The sequence below is a fragment of the Siphateles boraxobius genome, unplaced genomic scaffold (assembly GCF_051911475.1).
Source record: "Siphateles boraxobius isolate OS27281-9 unplaced genomic scaffold, OSU_SipBor_1 12, whole genome shotgun sequence".
NCBI lineage: Eukaryota > Metazoa > Chordata > Actinopteri > Cypriniformes > Leuciscidae > Siphateles > Siphateles boraxobius.
Genome location: NW_027508722.1, coordinates 31,171,737 through 31,195,165, shown reverse-complemented (window position 1 = coordinate 31,195,165; position 23,429 = coordinate 31,171,737). Strand labels below are relative to the sequence as shown.

Here is a 23,429-nt window from a genome sequence, read left to right as displayed (position 1 = left end):
AGGCAACGGGAGAAAAACCCCCTGGCATGCCGTATCCAGGCTTGGCGTGCCTCCACACCGATGTCACCACAGGCAAGTCCCATGGCTTGCAGGAGATTTACCCTGGTGTAAGGTTGGCGTTCATATACCTTCCACCGCCATGAGGAGAAGAATTCCTCAATGGGGTTTAGGAAAGGGGAGTACGGTGGAAGGCAAAGATTGATAAAACCTTGGTTCATATTGAACCACTCTCTACCCTGGAGGGCTCTGTGAAAACTCACATTGTCCCAAACAACAACATAGATGGGATGCTCATCCTGCTGCCCTAACAGAGCATCTCGCATGTGATTGAGGGAAATCAGGAGCTGGTGAGTGTTGTAGGGCCCCAGGTTGGCATGATGGTGGACAACCCCATGATTGCTGATGGCAGCACATAATGTGACATTGCCACCACGCTGCCCAGGAACACCAACAATGGCCCGATGGCCAATCACATTACGGCCTCTCCTTCTCCTTTTGGTGAGATTAAACCCAGCTTCATCCATGTAGATGTATTCATGGGGTCTTTCCATTGCATCCAGTTGAAAAACCCTCTCTAGAAATAGATATAGTTTTGTAAGTGATATGGAAAAAGTGATTTAGGCCACTACAGTAAATCACAACTTAGAGTAATCAACATTGAATGTGTCTGGATATATGCCAACCTGTACATACTGGAATCTTTGCTCTTTGATTCTGTCTGAGTTGCGATCAAATGGCACTCTGTATAGCGGTTTCATGCGCAGTTGTTGCGCTTGAGGACACGATCAACAGTAGAGAGGCTGACACTGTTGATACCCTCAAAATTTACATGGTCCTCAATGATCTTTTGCTGAATTTCACTCAGTTTAATGGCATTGTTCTCACGGACCATATCAACAATTAGGGTCTCTTGGTGTGTGGAGGATTAGTGACCCCCCATGTGGCAGTCTTTCAATTCTACAAAAATAGAACATGGAGTTACAAAAAATATACATGGAATACCAGGCCTACAAACAGTTAGACCAACCCTCCATTACAATTCTACAGTACATTGGTACAGTGATGTACTGAAACATATATTTACTTACAGTATACTGTGGTACAGTATATAGTATGTCATACAGTAATTGCTGTCAACATTTACATACTGTACTATAATGTCAAAAAAAGGTAATTACCTGTTCTCTTCTCTAAATCTTCAGATTATGGTGGACACAGTGAGTCTACTGATGTTTGGTTGTACCCTTTGTCCAGCCTCCCCATGCTCATACCATGGACAAGAACATGGTCAATCACAGTAGCTCTGATTTCATCAGATATTACTGTTCTTTGTCTTCGCTGACCACCTCGACCTCCTCTCACACGAACTCTTCCTCTCAGATTTCTGTCCATTGTAGGGCCTCACAAACCAGTGCTCTCTGAACTGGCTTACTGTATATGTCCCTCACATCATTAGCCACAAGTGTGATCAATTTTGAGTTGTTGTGTTCAAGCGGTGACACCTTTGCTTTAATTGTGTTTGACTTTTGTCACCTGTGCTCACCATTATGCAGCACGGGTGCATCATAATGAAAATGTGTTGGCAAGTTGTGTCTAAACAGGTGAAAAGTGCTAATAGTTTTGCCAAAAGAGTGATTGATTCAATCAGTGGGTTCAGGCAACTGAGCATTTGGTTCAGACAATAGGGTTTAGTGTTTTAGCAATTGAGAAAAACTGTAATGCAGAAGGTAGAATGTTGCCATCTATTGCTACGAAAAACAAGCCAAACGACAACAACAAAAATTTAATAATAATCCGAAATACGTTCAAAGCTTGTGTTTTGGAAATAAGATTAATATATCACTAACCCTAACATGCAACTTTCCACTTTACTAACTTCATAAAATGTCACATTAAATCAGAAAAACAGGTCCAGAAGACCACCATTCCATTAGGATCTGGTAGGATCTGGCAACACGGAGGCTGCACCCGCGCGCTCACTCACAACGCGCTCTCGCCCCACTTCGAGCACTGGTGAAAACAATCTTATAACAACGTTCATGGAACGTGATTGGGATGTTTTCATAATGTTGAGTGAAAAGTTCTTATAACAACGTTCATGAAACGTGATTGTGATGTTCTCATAATGTTGAGTGAAAACGTTCTTATAACAACGTTCATGAAACGTGATTGTGATGTTCTCATAATGTTGAGTGAAAACGTTCTTATAACAACGTTAATGAAACGTGCTTGTGATGTTCTAATAATGTTGAGTGAAAACGTTCTTATAACAACGTTCATGGAACGTGCTTGTGATGTTATTTGTTCTTGACTGATGTTCTCCTAATGTTGAGTGAAAACGTTCTTATAAAAACTTTCATGAAACGTGCTTGTGATGTTCTCATAATGTTGAGTGAAAACGTACTTATTAACAACGTTCATGGAACGTGCTTGTGATGTTATTTGTTCTTGACTGATGTTCTCATAATGTTGAGTGAAAACGTTCTTATAACAACGTTCATGAAACGTGCTTGTGATGTTCTCATAATGTTGTGTGAAAAGGTTCTTATAACGTTCATGGAATGGCCTTGGGATGTTATTTTTTCTTGACTGATGTTCTCATGTGGAAAGAAAACATTCATAGAACAACATTCTCAGATACAAAAATATGTTCTTAGAATGTTTTTCTAACATTCCCATTAAGTTATGAAAACGTTATTTCTGAATGTTTTATGAACGTTCCAAACAACCGTTTTTTTTGTTTTGGTTTTAAGTATTAAAGTTTTCTCATTTTGGAAATGTTATAAAAACATATATTTTTTTAAATGTTTTCTAAATGTTCAAAACATCCAGTTTTTTAAAAAATGTTTAAAGAACGTTTTGTCTAAACGTTTATACATAACATTTTAAGAACACGCTCTCTTTTGGTTATTAAAAAAAAACTATAACTTGCATTTCTTGCAATGTTCCCTTCTGGAAAGCTCTCTTTAAAATATACTGTAAAATAAAACCTAAAAATAACCTGCAGGGAACGTTCTCAATAAAAAAAACTGGACGTTTTCGATGTTTAAAAATGAAACCTAATGGGAATGTTAGCAAAACGTTCTGACAACTTATTTTTGTTAGCTGGATTAATGGTTAATGGTTGCCTGGAGACGCTGGATGTTTGGTGTAAAGATGGCATGGAATGGAGCGCATGCGAGTTGTGAGTGATAGAAAGACAATGAGAGAATTTAGTTCAGAATCAGATGAAATGCTGTTACAGAATGGAAATTCAAAGTCCTGATTGATTAGTGTAATGCATTAGGTTCAATCCCAGCTAACAAAGAACCCAACAAACACAGAACTTTCCCCCTAATGTTCCCATACGGTTCCCATTTAGTTATTGTTTTGGGAACCAAATAAGAACGTTCTAGGAATATAGGTTCGCAGTACGAGAGATACTCTCGTAAGAGAACCAGAAACAAAACCCCTAGCTCGTTCCTTCTAAAGGCAGAGAGCAGGAAGCTTTTATCCGGAAGAGAAACTCCCACCACAGGTGTCCTCCAACAGCTCTCAGGATTGCAGCCCCGCCCCACTGAAACACAGACATAGCACAACAAGTATAGAGGCCGTCACACTCAGCTTTCCATTCAATCTGGAACTTTTAGTAGTGGATCCGTGTGTGGCTCATTATTACGACAATACTGGTAGGTACTCCGGTTTTCATTACGTGTGTTTTGATGTGTACTGCTTACATAAATGCAAGAAATACATTCGTTATAAGCTTTTCAACGAAATACAGTGCTCTATCATCGATGCTTGAGGCTTAGACCTTTAAAGTGATATATCGTTTGCCAAGATTAATGATATTCTTTCACGTTAAATCCATTCATAAACATTAAACTAGTGGGGAAAAAAACGCTTCAGTGCGCAGGCCCTCTGGCAACGGTTAACAGGTTAAATCAAACCCAAATACACAGTAACAATGTAAATAATACAGATTAGCCTATATGATAAACACAATCAAGCTAGAAAAACAACCAGCAGCAATAAACATAAAGCTAACTTAGCTGTCTCAATAATCTTACAAAATTAAAATAAGCAGTAACCTAATGTTACGCAATGAGAAATACTTAGGCAAGGCAAGGCAAGTTTATTTATATAGCATATTTCATACACAATGGTAATTCAAAGTGCTTTACATAGAAGAAATTAAAATAATCAAAAGAAATCAGAATAATTAAAACAGTTTAGAAATAAAAGATAAAATACAGAAATAATCAAATGAAATCAGAATAATTAAAACATAAAATAAAATACAGTGCAAACAGTCAGACGAACAGTGGCACAGTGCTCATTCAGTAAATGCACAGCTAAACAGATGTGTTTTGAGTCTGGATTTGAATGTGACTACTGTAGGAGCACATCTGATCTCTTCTGGAAGCTGGTTCCAGCTGCGGCTGGCATAGTAGCTAAAAGCAGACTCGCCATGCTTAGAGTGAACCCTTGGTATTTCTAGCCGATGTGATCCTAATGATCTGAGTGATCTGTTGGGTTTATATTCACTGAGCATATCTGCAATGTATTGAGGTCCTAGGCCATTGAATGATTTATATACCAGTAATAATACTTTAAAATCAATCCTAAATGTAACTGGCAGCCAGTGTAAAGACCTGAGGACTGGTGTGATGTGTTCATATTTTCTGGTTCTGCTCAGAATCCTAGCAGCAGCGTTCTGTATGAGCTGCAACTGTCTTATGGTCTTTTTGGGAAGGTCAGTGAGAAGTCCATTACAATAATCCACCCTACTGGTGATGAAAGCATGCACAAGTTTTTCTAAGTCTTGACTGGAAACAAAGCATCTAACTCTTGCAATATTTTTCAGGTGATAGTATGCTGATTTAGTTATTGCTTTGACATGACTACTGAAACTAAGGTCTGACTCAGAGACACACCCAGATTCCTGACTTGATTTTTAGTTGTTTGACCCCTAGACTGAAGGTATGCGTTCACCTTGAGAACTTCATCTTTGTTTCCAAACGCAATGACTTCAGTTTTGTCTTTGTTTAACTGAAGAAAGTTTTGGCACATCCAATTGTTTACTTCATCAATGCATTGGCAAAGGGAGTCAATGGGGCTGTAATCGTTAGGCGATAGGGATAAGTAGAGCTGTGTGTCGTCTGCATAGCTGTGGTAAGCGATTTGGTTCTTTCTCATTATTTGGCTCATTGGGAGCATGTACAGGTTGAATAGGAGTGGCGCAAGAATTGAGCCTTGCGGTACTCCGCATGTCATGGATGTCCACTCAGACTTATGGTCTCCTATACTCACATAATAACCTCTGCCTCCTAAGTATGACCTGAACCATTTTAGGACTATCCCAGAAAGCCCGGCCAGTTTTCCAGCCTGTCAAGAAGTATTTTGGGATCGACAGTGTCAAATGCAGCACTGAGGTCGAGTAGTACCAGCACTGATAATTTGCCTGTATCAGTATTTAAGCGAATATCATTTATTATTTTTATGAGCGCGGTCTCTGTACTGTGGTGCGGTCGGAAAGCAGATTGAAAATGGTCAAAGTATCCATTCAAGCTTAAGAATTTGTTCAGCTGATTGAACACAACTTTTTCAATGATCTTGCCTATGAAAGGAAGATTTGAGATCGGTCTATAGTTGTTTAATATGGTCTTATCCAGATTGCTCTTTTTCAGGAGGGGCTTGACAACAGCAGTTTTCAGGGAGGTCGGAAAACTCCCAGAGAGAAGTGAGGTATTTACCACTTCTAGGAGATCTGCTTCTAAGCTGTGTAACACATTTTTGAAAAAAGATGTGGGAAGTGCGTCAAGGGCACAGGTTGATGTTTTTAGGTGCTGTACGGTTTCTTCCAAAATTTTGCCATCAATTTCTTCGAAATCAGACATAGTGGCTACTTTCTCAGGCTGTTGTCTGATCTGCCTGACACCAGCGCAACTCAAGGATGAGCTGATCACCTTTCTGATATTATTGATTTTCTCAGAGAAGAAAGAAGCAAACTCACTGCACTTTCTCACTTGAGAGCATTTCACTGGGAATCTGGCTTGGGGGGTTTGTCAGTCTCTCTACAGTAGCAAAAAGAGTGCGTGTGTTGTTTATATTGCTGTTTATAATATTCGAGAAGAAAGTCTGTCTAGCTTTGCTTAGTTCCTTATTGAAAGCATGGATGCTGTCTTTGTAGATGTTATAATGGACTACAAGTTTTGTCTTCCGCCACATGCGCTCTGCTTTTCTGCATTGTCTTTTCATATTTTGCACTGCTGTTGAGTTTCTCCAAGGTGCTTTTTGTCTGCCACTCTTCTTCCTGACTTTCACAGGAGCAATATCATCAATTACACTCTTAACTTTTGAGTTAAAAGAATCAAGGAGAAAATCAACAGAGTCAGCAGATATGCTTGGTGTTAAAGATATAGCCTTCATAAATAGTACACTAGTGTTCTCATTTAAGCATCTCTTCTTGACAGACACATATCTAGCTTCAATGGCAGGAGAGATCAATATATCAAAGAAAATACAAAAATGATCAGACAGTGCTACATCCTTAATAACAATTGATGAAATGTTTAGACCCTTACTGATAAGTAAATCTAGAGTGTGTCCACGATTATGTGTGGGTCCATGTACATGCTGAGTCAGATCAAAAGTTTTTAAAACAGTTTTGATTTCTTTTGCCATATTGTTTTCTGCATTATCTATGTGAATGTTAAAATCTCCAGCAATGGCAAATCAGTCAAACTCTGAGGAAATTGTTGATAACAGTTCTGTTAAGTTCTCAGCAAAAGCTGGAGAGTATTTTGGAGGCCTGTAAACAATGATAAGTAAAATGCGTGGAGCACCTTTTAACACAATACCCAGATATTCGAAAGACGGGTAATTCCCAAATGATATTTGCTTACATTGATAGACATCTTTATAAAGAGCAACTAAACCTCCGCCTCTTCTGACAGCTCTGCAGACACTCATAAAAGTTAAGTTAGGAGGGGCTGTTTCATTGAGGACTGTTGCACTGCAACTTTGTTCTAGCCAAGTTTCATTTAGCAACATAAAATCCAGGTTGTATGTGGTTATTAAGTCGTTGACTAAAAGTGATTTATTTTTAAGTGAACGGATGTTTAAAAGTGCTAACTTAACAGTCTTACTTTTTGTCCCCACAGCAATCTTGGTATGTCGTGTAATAGGCACCAGATTAGATGGGTTTGCTGTACGGCTTTTGAAGGCCTTAGACTTTCTATCATGTAATCGAACAGCAATAGAAAAAGATACAGACACACTGGGTTCCCGCTTGTTCTGTAAACATTTGAGAAAGTTATTGTTATCATAGCGGGGACCCGACACATATCACTGAGAGCTGGTATCAGTTGTTTTTGGTTCACCTCGAGCCGCTGGAGGAGGGTGTGGGCCCTGGCGCTGTGGCAGAGGCCGAAGAGCTCTCACAGGGGGAGGGAGGCTTTGGTGGTTGTGGGGCCTGGCGTTTTTTGGTTGGTATCTGGGGGCTCACAGCAAAAGAGTGGGATAGTCTAGTTCCAGCATGCACCAGTTGTTCCATTTTCTCTGAGAAGCACAGAAGTGGAGATGCTGGAGAGAGTGATAACGTTTCCGGTGAGAGGAATTGTTGCTCTGGTGTTATTGGAGGCTGTAATATGCTGTCCTGGTTTCCCTGGCTGTTTTCCAGAAAGTCGTCCTTGGGTGCTATATCTTGGAGCAGTGCTGGTATGTCACAGTCTGTCTGTGGTGAGCTCTGTGGGCAGGGCTCAGCTGAGATTGTGTCCGTGAGCAGAGGTTGTTGTGGCTGAGTGGTGTTATCACTGTCCTTGTGTGATGTGTCAACCGCATGTCCATTCAGGTGCTGAAGTGAAATCCTGTGGTCATTCATACTGTATCCAGGTGTGTGTGTGCCATTCAGGTTGAGTGGATTGGCACACATTGCAGAAGGATGACGGAGGGAGAAGTAGATATTGTCCTTTAGCACACTTGAACCAAGTTTGTTTGGGTGGTGGCCATTCTGTTGAAACAGTTGCCTCTGACTCCAGAAAAGATTGAAGTTGTCAATAAAGTTCACTCCTTTTATATTGCAGGTTTTTTGCAGCCATGTATTAAACCCAAGCAACCGTGAAAACCTGTTTGTTCCTCTTGCTGGGAGTGGTCCACTGATGAATGTATTGAACTTTCAGTCTTTTAAGTGTTTCAAAAAGTTCATTGAAATCCTTTTAAGAAGTTCCGACTGCTCTTTATGAATATCATTCTTCCCCACATGAATGATGAGTCGATTTGCAGTCTTATGTTTCATCAGAATGTTCTCAAGTTCCCTGTTTACATAAGATGTTGTTGCTTGTGGAAAGCAGCACGTTGTTGTATCCCTGCTATTAATGTTTCTGATTACGGAGTCGCCCACTATCAGAGTCCTGGGCTCGGCTGCACTGTGAGCTGAGTGCCGCTGTCTGGTCGACCTTGAGCCCCAGTTAGCATCAGTGTTAGCTACTGGCTGATTCAGTCTGTGTGCGATCACATTCATCAAATTTGGGGATTCCTCATTTATTAATACTTCAAATCTGTTCTCAAGATGTATAGGCGGTGGTAGGAGACCAGTGTTTGCAGTCCTTGTCAGAGCCGTATCTGGGGTAGAGGATGCTACTGCAGTAATATGTGATCCTCGTGACAATCTGATGTCTCGAGTGCCTTTGGGTCTCGCACCCTGTTTGTGCCATCGATTAGTAAAACGATCGGCTTGTTTCTCTACACTCAGTATGGCCTGTCGAGAAACACTAGATTCATGGGACTCACCGGCTGTATGCTGAGGACGTCCATGACGAAGCTTTGTTGTGTGTTCCGTCTGGTTTGGTGGTCCCGCAATTAACTTTGTTTCAAGAATTGCAATCCTTTGTAAAAGTCTGTGGCAGTTGGAGCAAGTAGATTCCAGAGGAGGCATTTTCTTATCCTTATGAATGTAGGCAGTTGTGTTTTCTCTTCCCCGGAATGTAAGCTTTCAGTGGGAGGCTGGTCGAATAAAATAATTCTGCTTTTTTTTGTAGTAATCCAAGCGTTTGAGCACTTTGCTGATTTGCTGAAGTTAAAATTAGATGATAAAAGGAGATAAAATGTAGAAATATAAAAGCGATAGAGCAAAGCGCGGAGCAGTAAGCGAGGGCGTCCGAACAGTAGCTGAGCAGGAAGTCTTACAGACATTGCCTTAGCAAAAAGGGAGTAGGAAAAGCAATCGACTCAGAAACTGACGACTTGTAAAGCTCACGCATTCCTGTAGCTGATTACCACATGGCAATTTTACTTCCTGTTTCCTAACATGCACTAGTACTGCGTTACTATGGTTACAAAGATAAACAAACAACACTGAGCTGATGAAACAAAGTAGAACACATTTTCAAGTGCCATGACACTCTCCGCTTGGGGTCATTAAAGAGCCCACATCAATTTACAGAATCAGTCATTGGAGAAAGAAGCAGAACCACTTCTGTATTGGGCCGAGAAAAAGTCTTTCTGGTTCCATCCATGATGACTTCCACTTGAACCTTCCGGACCAATCCATCTTCTCCTGGAAAGGTTTTTGTGATAATGCTCTTAGGCTATTGATTTATCTTTGCCTGATTGTCTTTCAAGAGAGCTATGTCTCCTTCTTGGAGGTTCAGCCTTTTTCCTTGCTACTTGTGCCGAAGATCCAATGTTTTGAGGTATTCATGTTTCCACCTATGTCTGGTAGGCCCCGAACCCACTTCCACTCCTCTCCGTTGAGATGCGCTTCCTCGAAGCTTCCTGACGGAGGAGGAGGTGCAGAGCCTGTCTTAAAAGTCAGGAGCATTGCTGGGGTGAGCATGAGAAGCGATTCCGGATCCGATGGCACTGGGATGAGTGGTCTAGCATTCATGATTGCAGCTACCTCGGCCATGAGTGTGGTCAGAACTTCATGTGTAAGGTGAGGCCCCCTCTGCTCAAGTAGCATGCAGTCCAAAATACGGCGGGCAATGCCAATCATTCGTTCCCACATGCCACCCATATGAGATATGTGGGGCAGGTTGAATACCCAGGTGCAGCTCTGTGTGTCCAGGTACTCTTCCACACTGTTGAAGCCTGGATTAGTAATGATGATGGGGTGAGTCTCATTCGTGCTCAGATCCGACTGTCCAATCCGACCTCCTACTCTAAGAAGTTGGTCTTGGTGGGGTGCAATTTCCACAGGCTGCTGGAAGATGGGATTGTTGGATCCTGAGTTGATACACTTAAGTTCCTCTGTATAGCACTTATTCTGGACACTCTTCACAATGCACACTTTGGCCCCCAACAACTCTTCCACTGTAGCGCGAGAGATGTACCACCCTTGACATTCATTCTGGGTGGAGTGGGCAAAGGAACGAGCCACGTGGATGACGCTATGGCTGTGAGGAGAGTGCTGAACTTGGAGAAGCGTTAAAAGGGTTGTGGGTTTACCATATCTCTGGTAACATGTGTGAGACTTGCCACCACTTGGGGACGCACTTCAGAGTCAGTGTCAGGGTCAATAAGGTTATAAGTATCTTGAAGCTCAGGCGAATGCGAAGATGCTTCATGGAGAAAGGCTGGTCCTATGAGCCAAGTTGTGCTGCTAAGCAAGGGTGGTGTCACAGTTCTTGACCCAATGTCAGCTGGGTTGAGGTGCATTGAGATGTACTTCCACTGGCCGGAACAGGTTGATTGATTGATTCGTTGGATCCTGTTGTGTATGTAAACATGGAATATCCTTGACTGGTTCTGGATGTACCCCAATAAAACCTTCCTATCTGTGTAGTAGGTGATGTTGTCGAATGTTGTGTCCATCTCTGTGACTACCATCTCGGCAAACTTGATGGCGAGTACAGCCGGCCAGAGCTCAAGTCTCGGGATAGTTAATGGGATGGGGGGCCAACTTTGCCTTCCCGAAGACAAAGCCAATCTCAGTCTGTTCTTGGTAGCTTTTCATCATGAGGTTAGCTACGACTGCTATTGCCTTGACTGATGTGTCTGCAAAGACAAAGAGTTTTCTTCTTAGCGTGCTTGCGGTGGAGAAGGACGTATAGGGGCGTGGTATCTGGAGCCCCTCTAGGTCTTGGAGTAACTGTTTCCATCTAGTCCACTCAATCTCCATGTCTTTGGGAGGAGGTGAGTCCCAGTCCTCTGCTTGCGTGGTGAGTTCCCTGAGTATCAGTCTTCCATGTAACTTGATGGGTACAAAGAACCCTAGAGGTTCGTAGAGGCTGTTCATGGTTGAGAGTACCCCTCTGCAAGTGAATGGCTTCTGGTCATCTTTGATTTGAAACATGAAGGTGTCTGTGCGCATGTTCCAGAACAATCCAAGGCTACGTTGGATGGGCAGATCATCAACGAAGAGATCTAGACTGTTGACATCCTTGGTGCGATCTTCAGATGGAAATGCTTCGATGACTGCCGGTCGATTTGAAGCAATTTTGTGCAGCCTGAGGTTAGAAGCTGCAAGCATCTTCTGTGCTCGTCCAAGGATGCTGATGGCCTCTTCCTCGGTCCTGAAGGACTCGTCAACATAGAAAGCGTCGTCAACATAGAACTCGAAGATTCATCGAACGCTTGCATCACTACCATAGTCGGCTTCTGCTTCCTTAGCTGCCCGTCGCAGACCATACACTGCAACGGCAGGCGAGGGACTATTCCCAAAAAGGTGAACCCGCATTCTGCAGTCCACAATGTCGGAGGTAAGGTTGTTGTTCCTATAGCACAGGAAAGGAAGAAAATCAATGCTCTTGTCCAGGCTGCACTGGTGGGGCGACTTCTGCGTGTGCCTTCTTGAGCATCTTCCCATAAACTCTAGGATGTCGGCTTTCATCTGTGGTCGTTTTTCCAATGAGCGTCGGAGTGAGACAAGACGGTCAAAAGCCTGTTTCCTGTTGTTAGGCAGCCGCCGTCTCAGCGACCGAAAGGGTAAAGGGGCAACCCAGCTTTTGGAGCTGTCCTGATAGCATTCAGCTTCCATTATCTTCAGAAACTCTAGATCCTCCATGGATGGAGCGAGTCTGTGGTCGTCGGGAGTACGGGCGAAGACAGTCTGCCCCAAGCAGTCTCCACTGAGCATCATTGAGCCACAGGTGGAGGTTGGTGCTGGATGAAGCTGAGGTTTAGGCACTTGACCAAATACCTCTTTCACGCTGATCTGGTTGTTGCTTGGCTGAAGATAACTCATATAACCGTTCTCTAAGATGGCTGTTTTGTAACTCCTCACCTCAAGTGGTCTGTGAGCACCTCCAAGGCACACATCACCGACGACGATGATCATCTTAATAATATATTATATAAGAAATTAGGGATTGAAACAGTGTGAATAGCCAATCGTTAGTAATTATAATGAAGACAAAAGAAAAACATATTTAGAACCATAACCAGGCCGGAGAGGTGTGAATGTGTGCAGGGGAGACTGAGACTGAATGGGGCTCGTTTGCACCACAAAACAATAGAGACAACCCAGCTAACAAAAATAAGTTGTCAGAACGTTTTGCTAACATTCCCATTAGGTTAGGAAAACGTTATTTCGGAATGTTTTTTAAACATTGAAAACGTCCAGTCCTAGGCCAAGCCTTTGAGCAAACGGTGCATCTCCTGGGCCACGTATCTTCTCTCGGACCTTGTGTGCCTGTAAGATGTCTATGCCCAGTAAGCTTCCGGCATAGGAATCTCGGCGTGAACATTAGAGATTTGGTTGCACTCGAGGAGTGTAGGCAGAGGAATGCTTACTTTCTTATCCACGTGCTCCACAGTGTAACATATAGGGGTCATTTAAGCCAATAGTTTTAGAGACCATTTCTTTGTTAACCTGTTAACCGTTGCCAGAGCGCCGGTGCACTGAAGTGTTTTTTTTTTTGTTTAAATAGTTCAAAGTTACTATCAGATTTAAAGTTATAACCTTGACATACAAAGTAATACCTATACATCATTACCTATATATCACTAAATACCTATACATCATTAAAAATATAAAAGACTCAAGTTTCAGTTTTGACCACTATTGTATTCTAAGAAACTTATAGCGACAGTTATGTCTAATTTGTGTCAGGACTTATGTAATAAAAAAATGAGTCGATACCTTTAATATGAATTATGAGCGTCAGCCGGTCTCATTCAGAAAAAAACTCCTGTGAGGTCGTCATGACAGCGCTTGACAAAACAACGTCTCTCAGGGCTTTTAGCTCAAAAATGTGCAGATTTGGAGAAATATTGATAGATTCGCATAGGTTTACTTCAGATTTATATAGACAGGAATAATATTTATTGAATTTATACCCAAATGGGCCGTTGTAATCATTATGAGCGCTGGATACTCTGATGCACTGTTTTTTCAATCCATACTGGCAACCTGAGGGCGCCGTGTGCACATGCAGTCCATATATGGAACACATGAAGAAGGGCCATAATCATGTGATATTCAGGAAGTCCTGACATAAAAACAAAGCTTCCAGAGATCGCTGTAACATGCAGATAAAGACGTTTTGAAGACTATAAACGTGATTGCAATGATATTTGATTTACCTGTGAATCACATATTTTCATAATAATAGATTATATTTATAATGTAATGCTAATCGATATAGACTTTATCATTGTGCAGAATACTATAAAATAATTTATTTTCTGTCCGATTTTTTTATCTGAAGCCAAATCAGATCACAGAAGGTTATTTAAAAGACTCGACTTGCATTATAAAGTAAATTTGGAGAACAAACATGGTTTTACTCTCATAAATTGTCGTGTATTGATGGTGTGCTAAGCTAACATTCTACATAGCCCTCAGATGGACCTGCCACCTAGCTGTTATTTTTTATGATTTTTTCTAAATAAGAATGCTTACTGAAATGTTTCTTTTTTTCCAAGTAGGACATCTGATACAGTTTCAAATGTGAAGTGAGAACTTTGAAAAAAGAAATTAGGGATTGAAACAGTGTGAATAGCCAGTCGTTTGTAATTATAATGAAGACAAAAGAAAAACATATTTAGAGGCATAACCAGGCCGGAGAGGTGTGAATGTGTGCAGGGGAGACTGAGACTGAATGGGGCTCGTTTGCACCACAAAACAATAGAGACAACCCAGCTAACAAAAATAAGTTGTCAGAATAAGTTTATTTCGGAATGTTTTTTAAACATTGAAAACGTCCAGTTTTTTAATTTATTAAGAACGTTTATGCTTGGTTAGTGTGAACGATAAAGGAACATTCCATTCACTCATTCTGAAAATGTTATTAAAACGTTATTTCGGAATGTTTTTTAAACATTGAAAATGTCCAGTTTTTTTAATGTATTAAGAACGTTTATTCTTGGTCAGTGTGAATGTTAAAGGAACATTCCATTCCCTCATTTTGAAAATGTTATTAAAACGTTATTTCCGAATGTTTTTTAAACGTTGGAAATGTCCAGTTTTTTAATGTATTAAGAACGTTTATTCTTGGTTAGTGTGAAAGTTAAAGGAACATTCCATTCACTCATTCTGAAAATGTTAATAAAACATTATTTCTGAATGTTTTTTAAACGTTAAAAACGTCCAGTTTTTTTAATGTATTAAGAAAATTTTTTTCTCGGTTAATGTGAATGTTACAGGAACATTCTATTCACTCATTTTGAAAATGTTATTAAAACGTTATTTCTGAATGTTTTTTAAACGTTGAAAACGTCCAGTTTTTTTTAATGTATTAAGAAGTTTTTTTTCTTGGTTAATGTGAACGTTACAGGAACGTTCCATTCACTCATTTTAAAAATGTTATTAGAACGTTATTTCGGAATGTTTTTGGATGCTCACATCACCCTGATGTGGTTGGCCCATCCATCACCAGGCTTACACACAGACACTCGAGTATCACTAATTCACCTATGCTGCATGGGTTTGAACTGTGGTGGAAACTGTTGTAGATTACCTGAAGGAAATGACAGAGAACCTGCTAACTCCTGGTTTCAGCCAGGACATGAACCGGGGACCTTCTTGCTGCGAGGTGATAGTGCTACCCACTGAGCTGCTGTGCTGCCCTATTTCTATTTTAATTTCTGTGAATTCATAAAATGTAAGCAATTCATTTCTTACAGCTACAGGTCTGGATTTCAAAGTGACAGGATTTTTAAGTACTTACTAAACCTGTTGACACATTTGTCCAGAGTGTTTAAAATTTTCCAGAGTATAACGTTTCTAAGTCAATTAAATATTTGAATTACAAAAATAACAGAAAAGATTTTACTTCAAGATTCACATTTTACTGTGTAGTACACAACTCTGGGTAGTACACAGTCCAAACAATGGAATCATAAAGAGGAAAAATTACATTTTCTAAACCAAAAACACAACCCCACCACAAGGGAAAAAAGAACACAAACTGAAACATACAACTAGACAAGTCAAATCTAACAAGACATGTGGAAAACAACTCAATAGAAACCCAGCTAACAGGGAACGTTCCCATAACTTTCACTAATGTTATGTAAATGTTAGTAATAGAAAAAATAGAAAAGAACCACTGCTCATCTGTCAAAAAAGTCTTGTAGAGAGGTGCTGCTACATTAAATCATTATGGAAAATTGTAAAAATACAGCAGCCGCACACTCAAAAAATGTGTAATGTTAGTAAAAAACTTTCCTGAAAAAATGTTCCTGGAACATTATTATAATGTTTAGAGTTAAAATATGTTACATTCTCGTAACGTTGACTGATGTTCTCATAATGTTGAGTGAAAACGTTCTTATAACAACGTTCATTAAACGTGATTGTGATGTTCTCATAATGTTGAGTGAAAAGTTCTTATAACAACGTTCATGAAACGTGATTGTGATGTTCTCATAATGTTGAGTGAAAACGTTCTTATAACAACGTTCATGAAACGTGATTGTGATGTTCTCATAATGTTGAGTGAAAACGTTCTTATAACAACGTTAATGAAACGGCTTGTGATGTTCTCATAATGTTGAGTGAAAACGTACCTATAACAACGTTCATGGAACGTGCTTGTGATGTTATTTGTTCTTGACTGATGTTCTCCTAATGTTGAGTGAAAACGTTCTTTTAACAACGTTCATGAAACGTGCTTGTGATGTTCTCATAATGTTGAGTGAAAACGTACTTATAACAACGTTCATGGAACGTGCTTGTGATGTTATTTATTCTTGACTGATGTTCTCATAATGTTTAGTGAAAACGTTCTTATAACAACGTTCATGGAATGTCCTTGTGATGTTATTTTTCAACCCATTCTCACTCCCAAGGCGTCGAAAACTGAAGCATGGTCAAGCGCCCGAGGCGTCACATAGCAGATGCCGAAGGCGCCCCTTGGCGTCACTCTGTGGCGCATTAGGAACTCCATTGCTTTCAATGGGAAACCTGTGGCGGCAATAACAGACGCGAATTGTATCAGTAGGAAAATAGCGTTGAAGAAGTCTCATTCCGAACACATCGCAATGTTTGGCATCAGGTCACGTGTGCCAGATGTTGGTAAGTAGTCGTAAATACGCTGTCCAAATAACAGACGCGAATTGTATCAGTAGGAAAATAGCGTTGAAGAAGTCTCATTCCGAACACATCGCGATGTTTGGCATCAGGTCACGTGTGCCAGATGTTGGTAAGTAGTCTACGCTGTCCAAATAATGTCTTTTCTATTTGTCGATATTAATCAGATTAGCTCTCTCATGTTCAGTCACTGCATTATATCTGTCATCTCCACGGAGGCTTTGCGTTTCATTGGTTTCTAATTCAAAACACATTACTAAACTAACGTGATTAAACACTGTCTGTCACGTGACGTGCTATAACTTAGGCCTAGACCTTCAATCAGTTATGAAATATAATATATTCATATTAGGTTCAAAGTAGATATTAGTTCCAAAGTGGTATTTGTAGTAGAAGCGCAGTAAGCACAACACTTACCATGCTTTTACCACAGTATTTGCAGTTTTAATGTGTCATTTGTTGTAAATGCACAGTAACCACAAAACTTACCATGCTTTTACCTCAGTATTGGTAGTTTTAAAGTAATATTTGTTGTAAATGCACAGTAACCACAAAACTTACCATGCTTTTACCTCAGTATTTGCAGTTTTAATGTGTCATTTGTTGTAAATGCACAGTAACCACAAAACTTACCATGCTTTTACCTCAGTATTGCTAGTTTTATAGTAATATTTGTTGTAAATGCATAGTAACCACAACACTTACCATGCTTTTACCACAGTATTTGCAGTTTTAATGTGTCATTTGTTGTAAATGCACAGTAACCACAAAACTTACCATGCTTTTACCTCAGTATTGGTAGTTTTATAGTAATATTTGTTGTAAATGCACAGTAACTACAACACTTACCATGCTTTTAATGCCTTATAATTTAAAATCCAAAAATTGTAAGGTAAATCTGTAATTTTTCCTTTAAATAATCCTATATAATTATACATAATGATATTTTATTTTCTCTTTTTTCAGCTGAAAAGACCAAAAGGGCCTTTCGGACTCAGTCAGCTCATTATTGTTTGAGGAGAAGTAAACGGGAGACGAAAAGCTACAAAGGCAAATATTCACAATGGTATGTATGTGTTGGTTTTAAACTGTAATCAAACATTTTATCAATCATTTGTTGTTTCTTAAACCTTGTCTTACAAAACCCATAGCCCAATCAGTACAAACATAGTCTCTAAGTCTTAATAAGTCTCTAAGTCTTAATAATTCACAAGATTTAACAAGTTCTCAAATTCATACGATGCACATACATATTTGTATACTCGTACATAATCCTGCAGCTTATACTCCTAGTGCTGTCATTGGCTACTGCCTCAATTCCTGTACATATTTATCGCGATATTTGCAAATCAGTTGCAGATGCCCCACACACTGTCAGAAAGTTTATATTAATTGCATTGTATTATTTAAAATTATTACAAATTTGACCCTGTCTGTTGATGTTCCAATGATACATGATGTCTCTCCACACCTCATGGCCTACCTCTAATCTGACTTGTCACACGACATCAGATACTCGATTATTTTGTCATGATCAGATCAGTTACACTGCTGATAACTGTCCCATTTGCATGTAAATCGGGTTATTTTTGCTTGCTATTAATGACATACTTTTAATCATGCCCACATATTAGTAAACTTATTACAGAAATGCATTTAACATTTTCTTATGCAACACTCTATACAGAAATAAATCCTACTGTTATTTATAAACTTTCTACTTGCTTGTAATGTAATAAAATTACCTTCCTTTCTGTCTTGCAGGATTACTTAGTCCTTTTTTAAGATCTCTACAACATCAAACTCAACAGCTCTTTTAAGAGCCGACCCTCACAAGAGCTCCAGTACTAGTGAGACGCAGCGAATCTTGCCGTGATCAGCCCTTCCCAGGTAAAGATCCTACAATATTTCAATCAGTATTTACTCATCAAATGCTCTCTCCTGAATCGTATGGTAAAATAACTTATTTATAACTGTCTTCATTTCTTCATTAGTAATTGCACATAGAGTAAGTGAGACTTTTTTTGTTTTACAGCAGAGAAGGAAGACCAGTCCTTATATCAACGCAAGCTAATTGAATGAATCCTTTGTTTCGTTGAGGAAGGAACATCCGGTGCCCAAAGACAGAAAGGTGCGCGTTGTCATTGGTATGTCTTGTATTGAAACAATGCTGTAATATGTAGGCTAGTACATCATTTGATGTTGACAATTTTACATTGTACAGGTTATCACTTGGTTATTCACCAAGTAAAGCTCTTGAAACAAGTGACAGAAGAGTACTTTGTCTTGAAAGAAATCAAGCATCACTGGCAAAGGCTCAAAGAGACCATGGCTTTCTAAAATATCTTTTAAAACAAGTTGCTGTTGATATGGGTAAAACAGTTTTTTTTTTCAGTACTTAACTTATATTACAGGTGAAACTCGAAAAATTAGAATATCGTGCAAAAGTTCATTTATTTCAGAAAATTCAACTTAAAAGGTGAAACTAATATATAATATAGACTCATTCATGACATGCAAAGTGAGATATGTCAAGCCTTTATTTGTTATAATGTTGATGATTATGGCTTACAGCTATGAAAACCTTTTCACAATATTCTAATTTTGGGGTTTTCATAGCTGTAAGCCATAATCATCCAAATTGTAACAAATAAGGGCTTGAAATATCTCACTTTACATGTAATTAGTCTGTATAATATATTAGTTTCACATTTTAAGTTGAATTACTGAATAAAGTTTTGCACGATAAAAAAAATTGCTAATTTTTTTTGCACGTTATTACATTTTTTCGAGTTTCACCTGTATGTGCTGCCATTTTATATATATATATATATATAATACTTCAATGTGTATCATATAATGTACTGACTACTGCTTTGTAAATTTAAATAAGGAACAGGCAACTCAGGCCCTTTTGCGTTCTCCTTTTTGAGGTGGAGAGTTTATATCAAACCCTAATTGAGCACATCTGAACATTTTAACCAAAGTCTCCAGGTTTACTTGTAGACATAGGCAGGAGGGTTTGAGGTTGGAGCTAAATCTATAGGACAGTGGACGCTGAGGGCCAGAGTAGCCCACAACTGCTTTAAATAACACACAACAGAAGCTGACCTGACTGTCCATTAAACTACTTAATTTAAATTGTTTGTTTTACTTTCAGAGCAGGACTGGAGAACACCTGACGATGGGATGTTGAGACTTCTTCCTCTGAGAAAAAGCTACACCACATCAGTGATCACATCTTCTGTTCATCATTTGTACTGTAGGGTACAACTGAACAAACTGTTTAGATGAGGAAGAAGAACATGAACACGATAGAGACATGTACAGTGAAGAGCAAGAAACCAGTTTAGCTGTGATAATGAATCATTATTTTCCAACACAATATCAAATCTGTTTTCTGTATCATAGGTGACTGAATATGATTCTCTGGCACTCATTTGTGTGGCTTCAGCAGCTGTGAATGGATTAATGTGATGTTAATGTATTTTTGAAGACCCATTTTTATTTATCTTGAATCTCATTTGTTGATGCTACTTTATCAACTTTATGCTGTGTCCTCCAATAAAGTATTGTGTAATAAAATATGGTGAATATTGTGTATTGAAAGTGGTGTTTGGTACAGTAAATGTAATATTTTATTTGAGAAATTTTAATTTAGTTCATAATTTTAAAATAGGACATAAACATTTTTGATCTAGTTGATATTTGGGACAACAATGCACTAAAAGTTGCACATACTTGCATGTGAGAAGTATGCCAGTTCCCTTTCGTTGTCACTCCGAGTTACGTCGGATGACGACGAATGGGGTTTCGCTTAGAACACCTATCGACTTCGAGTATTACAAAACGAGCCAATGGCAAAGAAATGCCATGGGTCTGCGGAATTTGCATGACGTAACTCCGCCCCACCTCGTGGGTATAAAAGGAGGACGCCGGCAACAGGCAGATATGTTTTCGCTTCGGAGCCAAGAGCATTTCTTCACTCCACAGTCATCTCTGACTTCGCTCTACGAGACGAGCTTCTCTCTCCGGTGTTGGTGTGACGGCGATCTGCAGCGAGCTCACAGTGCCTGCTGATCTGTGCAGTAATCTGCCAGTGTGTGTGTGTGTCTCCCTGTGCGCTTCAACATCGCGGGGTTTTTTCTCTCCTCTCATAAAAGAGCTCGCACGCGGCACGTCTTTTTAAAGACGGCTCGCCCGTGCATTTCTGGTTGCAGCGGACTGGTATCGGACTCTGATGGGCACGAGCGCTGTCTAGTGTGTTTGATCATGCTTGAACAGCGCTCGTGGGTAACTCATGTTCTCGCAAGGGAACGTGATCATCGCGTCATAAATAGGTCGAGACTCGGTGAACTCGCAAGAGTGAGAGTCCCCTCATCCACCCCCCGATCTTCGGCGGGTGGCCAGGGTGACCTGAGGGTTACGGTCTGGAACAAGGCGCCGACTATGTGTCCGTGACCCCAGCCCCCCTCTTCAATGACGGTGCCCGCTAGTGAACTGCTGATTCCCGCGAGTCTGCCCTCTGGTGGCCCGCGTGTTTCAGTTGAAGCTACAGAGGAAGATGCCATGTCTGTTGCAGCATCACTAGGTGGGCTTGAGTCTTCTGGAAGTGAGGGCTCGTCACAGCTGCCACCTTCCGGTGGGCATACTGCTGTGCCTGAGTCTGATCCGGAGATGACGGCCATGCTTTCCTGGGACGATTGGTTGGTAAGGCCGCCGACCCTCGTCCGTGGCAAACCCCAATACCTCTCTTCCCGGACGTGCATGATGAGATCTCGAAGTCCTAGAAGACCCCCTTGTCTTCTCAGGACCGCTCGCTGATCTCATCCGCCTTTCCTCCCCTCGATGGGGCCGCTGCCCTTGGGTACACTGGGGTTCCCCCGGCTGAACGCTCTGTTGCGATGCTATGTGTCCTCAGAGTGCTTCTTCTCGGCGCAATCCTAAGCACCCGCCCGTGGCCTGTAGTTTTTCGTCTACGCTTGTGGCGAGATCCTATAGTGCCACGGGACTGGCAGCCGCCTCTCTGCATGCCATGGTCATTCTGCTGGTCCACCTGACCCAGATGCTCATGGACCTGCACGAGGGCGGGACTGACCCAGGGCTCTTCACTGAGCTGCGCGCCGTCACTGACCTTGCTCTCCGAGCGACGAAAGTGGCCGTACACTCCCTGGGTCAGGTGATGCTCACCATTCTGTGGCTGAACCTGTCTGAGGTGCTGGATGTCGCGCGGACCCGTCTGTCCGACATTCCCATATCCCAGGTCTGCCTCTCCGGCGGTGCGGTTGAGGGCTTGACCAACAGCTCTCAGCCGCTCATGAGCAGACTGACGTTGATTCCGTCCCGACGGCCCCGCCGTCCGCCCAGGTCCCTCGGTCTGCCCACCGCCGAAGGCGCCCTCCCACGGCTCCCACCCCGCCCGTTCACCCGGGCCGGCTCTGGGGGCCGCGGGCGGACGCCACAGCCCCTCTCCAGCCCCGCCCCCCGCTACACGCCGGGTTAAGCGGCGCTCCTGAGACGGGCTCCTCGGGGATGGAGCAGACTGCGGTTGACTCTGTCCCGACGGCCCCGCCGTCCGCTCAGGTCCCTCGGTCTGCCCACCGCCGTGGGCGCCCCCCGCGGCTCCCACCCCGCCCGCTCAGCCGGGCCGGCACTGGAGGCCGCGGTCGGACGCCAAAACAGTCCTCTCCAGCCCCGCCCCCCGCTACACGCCGGGTTAAGCGGCGCTCTTGGGATGGGCTCCTCAGAGATGGGACTCAGTTCTTTCCAGGAGCTGGTAGCAGGACCACTCCTTTCCCCGGGTGAGGGCCGGGGAAGAATCCTTATTCTCCAAAGAACTGACTCTCCCGTCTCTGAGCACAGAGAGTTCGGACGTCACAGAGCGCCGCCCACATGCCGTGCTCTCCTCGTCCCCCTCTGTCCCGGAGGTGGTTGACACGGCGTGCCGTCCACGACCGCTTCGCCCCTGTCCCCCTCTGTCGCCAGACCCTTGACAGAGCAGGCCCCCGTGGAACGCTGGTCCTTCCCTGGCCTCCTCTGTCAGGGTGCTGTTTTGACCTTGCCCCCATTCCGGGCCGCTATGCCGTCCACGTCTGGGCCGGTCATTCCGCTTCGCTGCACCACCGGGGGGATGTCTGTGGTTCTCGACGCCGCTGGCACAGTTGGGAGCCTGCCTAGAGCTTCCCTATCTGTTCCGCTGGGTCGCGCGAACCATCGGCTCGGCTATGCGATTCAGTTCGCACGGTCTCCTCCCCACTTCAGGGGAGTCCGCTCCACTTTGGTCGATGGCTATGCCCTATCATTAGAGCGGAGGTTGCTACCCTACTGGCGAAGGGTGCGATTGAGACTGTCCCTCCAGCCGAAAGGAGGTCCGGGTCTACAGCCCCTACCTCATTGTCCCGGAGAAGTCTGGTGGGTTACGGCCAATCCTGGTCCGAACCGCTCCCTTCACAGGCTGCCGTTCAAGATGCTCCTGGCCAAACGCATTTCTGGATGTGTGCGGCCACAGGATTGGTTTGCAGCGATCGACCTGAAGGACGCCTACTTTTATGTCTCCGTTCTCCCTCGACTCAGAACATACCTACGGTTTGCTGTCAGGGCGCGCGCATATCAGTACGCTGTTTTCCCATTCGGGCTAGCCCTGTCTCTTCGCGCCTTCACAAGGTTGTTGAGGCTGCCTTTGTTCCTCCATGGGAACACGGGGTTCGCATCCTGAACTATCTCGGTGACTGGCTGTCTTAAGCTCACTCCTGAGACCAGGTTTGCGAATACAGGGACCCAGTGCTCCGGCACCTAGCTCGTCTGGGCCTTCGGGTCAACCGGGGAAGGAGTAGACTTTGCCCCGTGCAGAGGAGCTCTTTTCTCGGTATGGACTTGGTCGCCTTCTCCACTCAGCCATTGCTGACTTGCCTGAGACTATCAAGCGCAAGAGTGCGGTTCCACTGAAGTTTCTTCAGAGGCTCCTGGGGCATAT

The 23,429-nt window shown here is 42.3% G+C and overlaps 1 long non-coding RNA gene across 2 annotated transcripts; it reads left to right on the top strand.

Moving 5' to 3' along the window:
• Positions 1–16,497: 16,497 nt before the first annotated feature.
• LOC143724903 (uncharacterized) lies at positions 16,498–20,010 on the top strand. Of its 2 annotated transcripts, none has more exons than XR_013197698.1 (5): positions 16,498–16,568; positions 17,423–17,522; positions 18,221–18,346; positions 18,492–18,603; positions 19,617–20,010. It is a non-coding gene; the product is annotated as an uncharacterized LOC143724903 (long non-coding RNA). The 2 variants fall into 2 exon arrangements; XR_013197704.1 differs by having other exon boundaries at positions 18,492–18,593; positions 19,622–20,009.
• The last annotated feature ends 3,419 nt before the right edge of the window (positions 20,011–23,429 follow it).